The sequence below is a fragment of the Melanotaenia boesemani genome, chromosome 5 (assembly GCF_017639745.1).
Source record: "Melanotaenia boesemani isolate fMelBoe1 chromosome 5, fMelBoe1.pri, whole genome shotgun sequence".
Lineage (NCBI taxonomy): Eukaryota > Metazoa > Chordata > Actinopteri > Atheriniformes > Melanotaeniidae > Melanotaenia > Melanotaenia boesemani.
Window position 1 is genome coordinate 12,879,818 of NC_055686.1, and position 10,205 is coordinate 12,890,022.

Here is a 10,205-nt window from a genome sequence, read left to right on the forward strand (position 1 = left end):
TTTGTGGAACATGTTAAAGTAACTTCTAATGTTTCTGTTGTTACTTATCAGTCCAAGAGAAGAGCTACCTCCAAGTCAAATTGTAGCCTCTTTAGCTCTCTCAGTGCTCACCACTTTGGAAATACAAGCTCAGTGTTAATCCAAGTTCTGTCCCTTTCTTTGGGTTTTTTATAGAGGTTATGTCGGATCATGGTTGTCTGCAGGTGAACATTCTTGGCCATTTTGCTTTGAAAATATGAGCTGCTTTGCTCGCTTGCATCAGAATTTTATAGGGAGGGAGGGCTGAGGGCTCTGAGAAGAGGCTGGTAAACACGGAGTTGGAGATGAACACAAAGAGACGGGGTGCGGCGTCATGCTTCACTCCAGATGAAGTTACACCTCTACATCTTCACACAGCCATTTTTTAATTCCTTCAATCTAGAATGATGAATTTCCACTTATTGCCCCTTTAAGACCTGCAGTATCTTAAAGAAAAGTTAGTTTATAGTTATAGAAAAAAAGTATGTTTTTTTTTTATTGTTTTTAATTAATAATTTTTTAAAGATGTTTTATTATTATTATTTGCATTCTTACTATTGTTTTTTTTTATTTTGTTCATTACATTTTTAACAAGCAACAGTTAGTTGAAGTTCAAATAAAAATGCAGACATCTCTTGAAAATGTGGATGAAAAGCAGACCTGCAGCTTAATGACAGTAAAGAAAAAAAACTCTTTTTAATGTGATGTACGTTCTAATTAAGTGTTGTATTATAATCCACCACAGTCTCACATACAAGAGCCTGTTTCAGCTCTTGTATGTATGTGTAAATTTTAAACTACATGCATGTTTATTAAAGCTCACACATTGTATCTGCGATGTCAAAGCAGGCATTATTTACCTTTATTTATGTGGGATAGATTAAAGGAATCATCAGTTTGATTTTAAAACATGAGTATGTAGTTGTAGTTTAATCAGGTTACACGAATGTTTCACATTTAAAGTTATAAAGAAAGTGAATGTTTACCCTTTGAATTCATGCTGAACTCACACATCCACTTTCTGACTTTTACACAGAGACTTTCAGTCATGGAGGAACTGGAACATTTTTTCTTAACTCTGTCCGTCTGTATGCAGCATCCTATGGAAATCTGCAACTTCAGCAGCCAGTTCCCTTCCTGACAGTCACACACAAGTAAGGCCACATTTAGCCTGTTGTGGTTTATTTGAACTGAGATTACACTGAGATCAGCTGACTGGACGAGTCCAGTGGCACAAAATAGACTGTTGTTGTCACAGTGGCTGAATATTAGGGGCTTTTATCCATCAAACCAATATTAAGAATCAGCTCCAATGAGAGCATCCTCGCTGACTCATCTCAGACCAACGTTTTAAAAGACAAAACAGCACATGAAGCAAACAGACAACTGTACAGCTTATAATCTGCACCTGGGCCAAAGGATGTGGCTGTCCATGGCAGGAGGCGGCAGTACATACATTACACCAAGGGAAAGCAGAATAGAAAATAATTAAAGCTCGCAGCATGTAAATTGTGTCTCTGTAATGTCAAGCAGGTGGACGACCTCAGATTATAGGCCGCTATGATGTCTCTGTGGAGCTTGTTTATTTTAGAGAAAGAAAGATGACCCATTAGAAGCTCTTGAGTGTGACATAAAGTTAGTCATTAGCTTTCTGTCACCACTGCTGCCTACCTTCTTCTGCATACATTTCCTACATAACAACCAACGAGACCCAGCGTTCTTACCGACAGTCAGGACGCAGACTCTGCAGCTTGATTTGAGCAAAAGAAAAAAAATATTAAAGAGAACATTGATGACGAAGTGCACATACCAAAGATACAAGAAAGACGGATATTTACCAATGCTCCAGAACCCAATTTTTATTAATCCTGCATTTAAATCAAACTGATTTTGAACATTTGTTTTAACATGGGATCCACTTGTTTGCATTGTGGTGTCTGTACTGCTGTCTTTTCATTGTTTTCCCATTTTCTTTTAATGGCCTAAACTTTGGTCAGTACTTTGAATATGCTGCCTTGACCTGACTCCTTTCATTAAATGGTGGACTTTATGTCACCAGCTCTACAGTCCTTTTACTGCTCACAACTAGATAGCTTCTTTCAACTTGAGTTATGTTTGATTCAGAACTCTCCATCTGCTTGGTGGTCTTTTTTTCTTTATGTCCATTAGGGATGCAGTTTTAACCCAAAAAACATCAGTTAGCTGTATACAAGAAGGATCAAGATCTTTTTATTTTTTTATTGTCATTCAAACACCACTCCAGAGATGCAGTGCAGAACAAAATTATGTTGCAACAAATCACAGACTAAAAACAGAAAAACAAGCTAAAAACAGCATCAGCAGCCAGAATATGTGGCAGTTAAAACACACACACACACACACACACACACACACATATATATATATATATATATATATATATATATATTCATTCATTCATTTTCTGTACCACTTAGTCCATCGCCTATCCCAGCAGTTAGCAGGTGAGAGGCAGGGTACACCCTGGACAGGTCACCAGTCCATCGCAGGGCCAACACAAAGAGACAAACAACCATTCACACACACACTCACTCCTGGGGAGAATTGATAGTGACTAATTACCCTAACATGCATAAACTAACATGCATGTCTTTGGAGGAAGCCGGAGAACCCGGAGAATCCCTGCACATATCTATAATTTTTCACTGTTCAAGAGTCTGATCGCGGTTGGAAAGTATCACACTAACCTGCTCCTCAAGCTGTGGTATCATCTGCCGGAGGGCAGCAGCACAGGAATGGATTGTGCCTTTAAAGACTTTTTTATATCCTGTGATTACAATATCCAATAATCCAACAACAAACCTCTATGTAACAACAGTATGCCATGCACTTTATCCTCACATGGACTTTTAATGGTCCAGTAAATGTGTCATAATGTAATTCAGCTTCAGCTGTGTAACTGTAACTTCTAACCTCTGCACACCAATGAAGTCAAATCCTCAGAGACTGCCTGAGAGCTTTGTCACCTCACTTCATCCTGACCTCTTCTTAGCGGATCTCAAAGTAAATCATCCAAGTTCCTCTTTCGCCTCCAATTTTAAAAATAAAATGGGAGATTTGATGAATCAAAAAGCAGCTCTTATTCAAAGCTGATTCACAGACTTCTGCTCTGATTTTGATGAGGCAACGGTTGTTTGTGCCAATCATCTGTAAGATCTGATTTAAACAGTTCATAAACACACGCAGACAAAACCTTCCTGACAATCCTCCACTGGAGGAATCAGTGACCTCATCCGCTCCATTACAGGGTTATGACCTCTTGTATAATGTTTCAGACATTTTAGGTCAGGCTCGAGAAGATCTGGCATTGCTTAGCCCTTTAACACCGATGTGTGTAAGTTAGATAATTACTGCTTTTGTGTGGCCTCGGCACAAGTGTGTGTTTCATTGTATAAGCACAAACGCCTTATCTTTACATTCCACAGCTATGTCCATTTAAGCTTTTAACACCTAATGCGCACTCGCTTGCTTCAGTAGTCCAAGCCGAGACTGTCTGTGTGTGTGTGTCTGTGTGTGTGTGAATGATGATGTGTTGCTGTTGAACACATTTTCAATTTCCTCTGACCCTGAGACAACCTTTCACAGCCAGGGTGTTTAGCTTAGGCTTTAGAGGGCTTTAGGGGACACAGGAAGTGAACACACACACACACACACACACACACACACACACACGCTCACACTGAAAAGAAAAAAGAAAGATTGAGGTTCAGCCCAGCCAGCAGAATAAAATGTTCTTGTTTAATTTTCTTCAGAAACTACAGATTTCTTGCCAAGCCCGAAGAACATTGTGTCTAACTGAAAGTCTGTCTGATCCTAAAGCTGCTTTTCACCACCAAGCAAGGAGCTGAAGTGTATTACTGACACCTGATTTCAAAATTATTATATCTTCTCATATCTCCTATAAGGACAATCCTATGAATCTATTAAATGAAACTTGGATATAAACATGATGAATAAAACAGGTGGCTGTGTGCATTTAAACATGTACAGGTATCACTCCAGGGCCGGTGTCCTGCAGGTATTGGATGTTTCCCTGCAGCAACACACCTGATTCAAATGAATGGGTCATTAACAAACTTGTGCAGAACTTGACAAGAAACTATTGGAGATCCATTTTATTTGAATCAGGTGTTGCAGTAAAGGAACATCCAATACCTACAGGACACCAGCCCTTGAGTACCAGAGTTGGTGATCCCTGCAACAGGGTGTACTCACTTGTGTTGCCAATTTTTTATACAAAAATAGCTGTGTGTTGGCTTGATGTGCACCTCTTCCAGACCCGACGTGCAACCCTGCTGCAGTGTAGTTATGCAGAAGTACTCCCTTGTGACTGGCCGGTTTGTGATTACGTGTTTCCAGTTTTCTGGAGCTTCCATCTGAATTTGTGTGGTAACTGCAGAGGAGAAACTTCATAACCCTACATTCAAGCGCAAGGGCACGTTTTTCCAGCTTCAGCTATGTCGGCCCTTCTGTATGCAGACAAGTATAAATCCAGCATAATTCCACACTGCTATACAAGCTGCACGCTGACTATTCTAAGTTATTTCCAAGTTTCATTTCCAAAGGATTCTCTTTAAGGAGTTATAAAAAGATTTTTGCTGAAATATGTAGGATGTACTCACTTTGGTGAAATACTGTAAAAAATGGCTGGGGTCTCCAGGATGAAGGTCCATAATAAAGCTAATTATGATTAAAATTATTTACTCTGATGATTTGGGAGCTGGGGTAATTAGAAGAAAGGGAAGGTAAAGTAAAAATGGAGCAGGAATATATTCACCTGACTTGGCAAATGTTTGTAAAAGAAAAGGTACATTGAAATAATATGTGGTGTATGACTAGATGAAGCCTGTCAAAGCCACCGTCAGACGAACCAAACATTGCACACAGAACCAGAGTGGAGCTCAATTCTCCTGTGATTGTGATCCCAGTAGAATCCAGTTGCTTTGCAAGATAAGGATCTTTATTTTTTACTATTCTGCATTTGTCTGTTTGGCAAAGTCAACTTTTAAACCCCTATATCTATAACCCCTGTGTTTTTGTGTTAATACCAAATCTAACTAGATTATTGCACAATGACAATAAAGTGATTCTTTTTCTTTCTCATAATGAATCTAATCTAATTTAATTAGATAATGAATTGACATCATTGAATAAGCGGCACTTGAGTCAGTGGCAGCTAAAGTTGCTCAAACTGCTAAAACAAGTTCCAGGGAAGATAGAGCTGGATTTTCTTCATTTAATGTGCATGCGGCACTAAGATACAGCACGGTGTGATCGCATTGATATTTAAATGGGTATTCAACAAAGTCTTCCTGATTTATTTTCTTTCATTCATTTTTCCCCACTGACAAACCCATACTGGTGCAGATTATCATAAATAATACACTCCTAGTCAGTGCTGTGCCAGTTAAATCACAGGTGTCAAACTCCGGTCCTTGAGGGCTGCTATCCTGCAGGTTTTCCCTGCTGCACCACACCTCACTGCAATGAATGGGTCATTGTGATGTAGTTGAGAAGAAGCTGTTGGATCCATTTGATTTGAATCAGGTGTGTTGGAGCAGGGAAACAATAAAAACCTGCAGGATAGTGGTTGTCTTCAGGAACTGTTCTCCAGGCTTTTTGAAGGACATTTCAAAGTTTTTCTTTTGTACCGTCTGTTCTGTTTTCTGTTAAGATGATCTCACTCTGCTTCAGTAATGCTGAGACTGAGGTTCTGGGGAGGATCATCACTCTATCAGTCCTGTTTCCACTGATTTTCAGTTACTGGTTCATCCCTGTAGTTTTTATTTTTTAATGTTCATAGGTCAGAGTTACGACTTTATAACTTTCAAAGACCTGCAAAAAGTCTGGAGAACTGTTGCTCTAGACCAAGATCACAACAAAGTCTAACTCCTAGGAAACAAAACATAAATAAATGGGTGGCTTAAACCTCTTGCACAATTCTGTCACTTCAAACATATACACAAAATCACCCTGATTATGAGTTTCATCTTCAACTCTCATCCAAAAATAATTAATTGCACAACATATCTGCAGAGTTACAAACATCAAACACTTCATTTTACAGTGAATAATACAAGAAAGAGCAGAGGCAAATTAAAAACACATCATGAAAGACACATAAAAATGTAATAAAACTTAAATTTGACTCAATACTTAAATTTAGAGCTGGGAAAGGAGTAGTAGAGAGTGATGAGAGAGGAGGAGAGGCAGTCATGACCTCATTATCTGTATAACACACTCCCATACCCACAAACACACACACAGAGCTGTTTTTCCATAGTTTCAGAGGACATCATTAAGTTAAACCCTGTTTCTTTTGAAAAAAAAAAAAAAGAAGCCTGCCAACAGTCTCTAACATCTGGCTCCGGCATTCAGGTCTGGATTAAGTGACCTCGCAGGTATTTTATCTGCTGGTGATGGCAACAGGTGGATATTTTTAACCCCACTTGTTTAACTAAGATCTGCAAAAAACACTAATTTACTGTTTGATGAGTCCAACATGAAGGATCTTAAACTGACAGGAGCATCAGTGCTGCCAGAGCTGACCCTCTGCAGTCCGGTCGAAAATAAGACAGCTGCTTTCTGAAAGTCATGCTAATAAGAAACAAACATCCAACACTCAAATGCCTTCCACTCCTGTTGTGGGAGTGTACAGGGTTGACCTTGGGAGTGGGGAAACCACACACACGTATACACCCTCACACCCCCATGTTTTGCTGCTGTTAACAGCAATAAGAGATGGAACATGAGTTTAAATCTTGCACTCAATATTTACTCTCCTTCTCATTCAAGCCCCCCTGCAGAGGCTCTTTGACCCCCAGTTTGAGAAAGACTGCTCTGTAGTAACCATAACTAACCCTTCTGTAAACAGAAACCTTAAACCAAGTCTTCATCCTATTCAATCATTTACATTATGAGACAGCTGGTTCCTACAAGGTGACTGTGTGAACAGATTTATGTCCACACAACACGAGTAACACACACACACGTAGCATGCCGGTGAGATGACAGCCTGCCTGACTTATGTTAGAGAACAAGCTGTTGTCAAGCTGACTTCATCACCCACCACTTCCTGACTCACTGCACACAAAAACATGCACACAAACAAATCTGACTTACAGTAAGAATCACAGTAACACTGACTCACACACAGCACAGTGAGACTGGTGACCTCTGAGAGTTAATAAAAACACAAGTCACACCCAGAAACTAATCTGCTCCGAGCACAAGATCATCAGCAGCTTATTTGCCGTTTCTTGGTTGGTGTGTGTTGCCAAACAAAAGCAGGGTGAGGAAAGTTACAGCCACTGAGGTGGGTCAATGCCAGAGCTCTTTGTTGACCATGGAAGCAGTTGTGTGGCAAAATAAACATCTTCCAGGAAGTGAACTCTACCTTAATTGATCACTTTAGCTTAATTTCTTTATTATTTTCTATTTATCCCTTATTTTCCTACTCTTCTTAAGTTTTTTTCCAATTTCTTGTTATCCCTTTGCAGCCTACACCATTTGTCTGGTTTACAGTGCTGATTGTGTTGTTTGTTTGCATTAAGATTCACACTCACCAGCCAAATCATACAGCTTGTTAATTGGGTAGGACCTCCCTTTGCCTTTAGAAATGCCTTCATACCAGGTAATGTTTTTCCAGTCTTCAGTTGTCCAGTTTTGGTAAATCTGTATGAATTGTAGCCTCCGTTTCCTCCTGTGCTGTGAAGCAAGTGGCACCTGGTGTGGTGTTCTGCAGCTGTAGACCATAAGCTTCAAGGTTCGATATGTAGCTGCATTTAGAGATGGTATTCGGCATACCTTACCAGCAGTTATTTGAGTTATTCTGGGTCTTCTGCAGGTTTATGATATTTTCCTGCTCCAACACAGCTTATTCAAATGAAACTGATCCAACAATTTGTTGTCATGTTCTGCACAATGACTCATTACTTCAAATCTGGTATCTTGAAACAGGGAAACATCTAAAACCTGCAGGACAGTGGCTCTCGAAGACTAACGTTGACCATCTCTGACTCAGCAAGACCTGGAAAAACTAGTCCATGTTTTCATTTTTAGTCAGCTTGATTATTGTAACAGTGTTTTTACAGGTTCTACCTAAAAATCAATTAGACCAATTAGGTGACTAAGACCAAGAAACTGGACCACATCAGTCCAGCTCTGAGGTATTTACACTGGCTGCCTGTCCATCAGAGGATAGACTTTAATGTTCTGCTGCTGGTCTATAAAACGCTGAATGGTTTAGGACTAAAGTACATCAGTCACCTCTTGACCCAGTATGAACCTACCAGAACCCTCAGGTCATCTGGATCCAGTTTCTTATCAGTTCCCTGAGTCAGAACCAGACATGGAGAAGCTGCATTCAGCTATGCTCCACATGTCTGGAACAAACTCCCAGAAAGTCTCATATCAGCTGAAACACTCAGTTTATTTAAATCCAGGTTAAAGACCCACCTGTTCTCTGCTGCTTTTCAATAGTTTTTATTTATTGTCCAAATCTGCATCTGTTTCTTTTTAAGCTTGAAGTTTTAAACTTGATCATGTTTCAGTACTGTTTTTCCCCACATTGGAACTTTATTTCTTGCATTTTATCTCTTTTATTTTAGCTTTTTCTTTCTGTTTTTATATAATTTTTTAAATTTCTTTTGTTTTTTTAATGCACTTGTTCCTGCACCCTGCTGTAATGTTTTTTAATGTTTTCTGTAAAGCACTTTGAATTGTCTTGTACATTAAATGTGCTACACAAATAAATTTGCCTTGCCATATAAGGTCAGAAATACATGACTGTTATTTACTAATAGAAATGTTATTTTCATATTTTTTTCTTAAATGTCGCCTATTGCTGTTGTAAAAGCCTAAAATGTACAGACATAAGAGTATTTATTTATGTAGTGTAACCTACTTTCACTTTAAACCTTTTCAGTGTCAGTTTCTGCCTTCAGTACTGAGCACATTTTCAGTCCAAGCAGCATCAAGGGGTAATATGCTGAACTTCAAGGTAGCTCAGCAGGTATCTTGTTGGAAAATTGAAAGCTTAAATGGGCAGATTAAATAAAACTAAACTGAAGTAAATTGTGGAAAAAGAAGATCATCGGAAAACCTTTTATTAGATCAATTTGAAATGGGCTGGTGAACCTTTGTGCCGTGCAATCGCAGCTTGCACCAATTAGCTTTGCACATTTTTTTCATCATTTGAACTCTTAGGTAACCTCTATTAACAAAATGAAAGCTGCATGGCACAGCAGGGCAGCTGCAGACCCGTGGTAATGGATAAATAATAAAATGACCCAGCAGGACCGAAGCAGACAACGACCAAACAACAGGAAAGCCACCGTGACGAAGAAACTCGCAGAACCAGCTGCTACAGATGTTGCTGATGGTTCATTTTACTGACAGACGGAGGTTTTCTACTTTGTTTTGGATCTTTAAATAAGCATGGGATCAGATAAATTAGCTTTGCTGCTAATGAACTGTATCCTGATGTGCTGTTCACCGTGTTAATAAACTCTCTAATGTCAGAATAATGAGAGGAGTTCAGAAAAGTTCAGTGGTCTGTTCTTTATTATCAAAATTAATTACCTTTATTCCTAGCATTTTCCAAAACAACTAAATAAAGGTATCGCAGTCTTCTCTTCTTGTCATATGATACGGATTGAAGGCCAAATACTTAAAACATGGAAACTGTACTGAGGACACATTTTGGGGTTAAATGGAGTCTGTGGTGTGTTTGATGCCCTCAGGGTACGAGGTCAGTGACTTAATGTGGTTAAACAGTTGAGGATTTCATGCAGATTCCTTGAACTACTTAAGAACAAAGTGGATGTCCCCCTCCTCACCAAGTTTGCTGGATTGGGAATTGTGGGAAGACCTCTGAATAAAATGAGGATGTGGGCTTTCATGCTGCTCCTCAAGGTTAGTGTGTGACAACTTAATTAGAGCTTTACTTCATCAGAGCTGTGTGTTTCTAGACGTGGCTGAAAAGTAGGCTCCTTTCTTTCTTTTTTCTTGTTTTAAGTTGATGAGAACGTTGTGGGGTTAACCTCATGTTCCTGTGATCCCCTTCTTTCTGAACACGAGCCTGTGAGAAATTGAATCATCGTAAATGGAGCATCGACTGTAGCAACATGTGTTGTTTAAAGTCACCC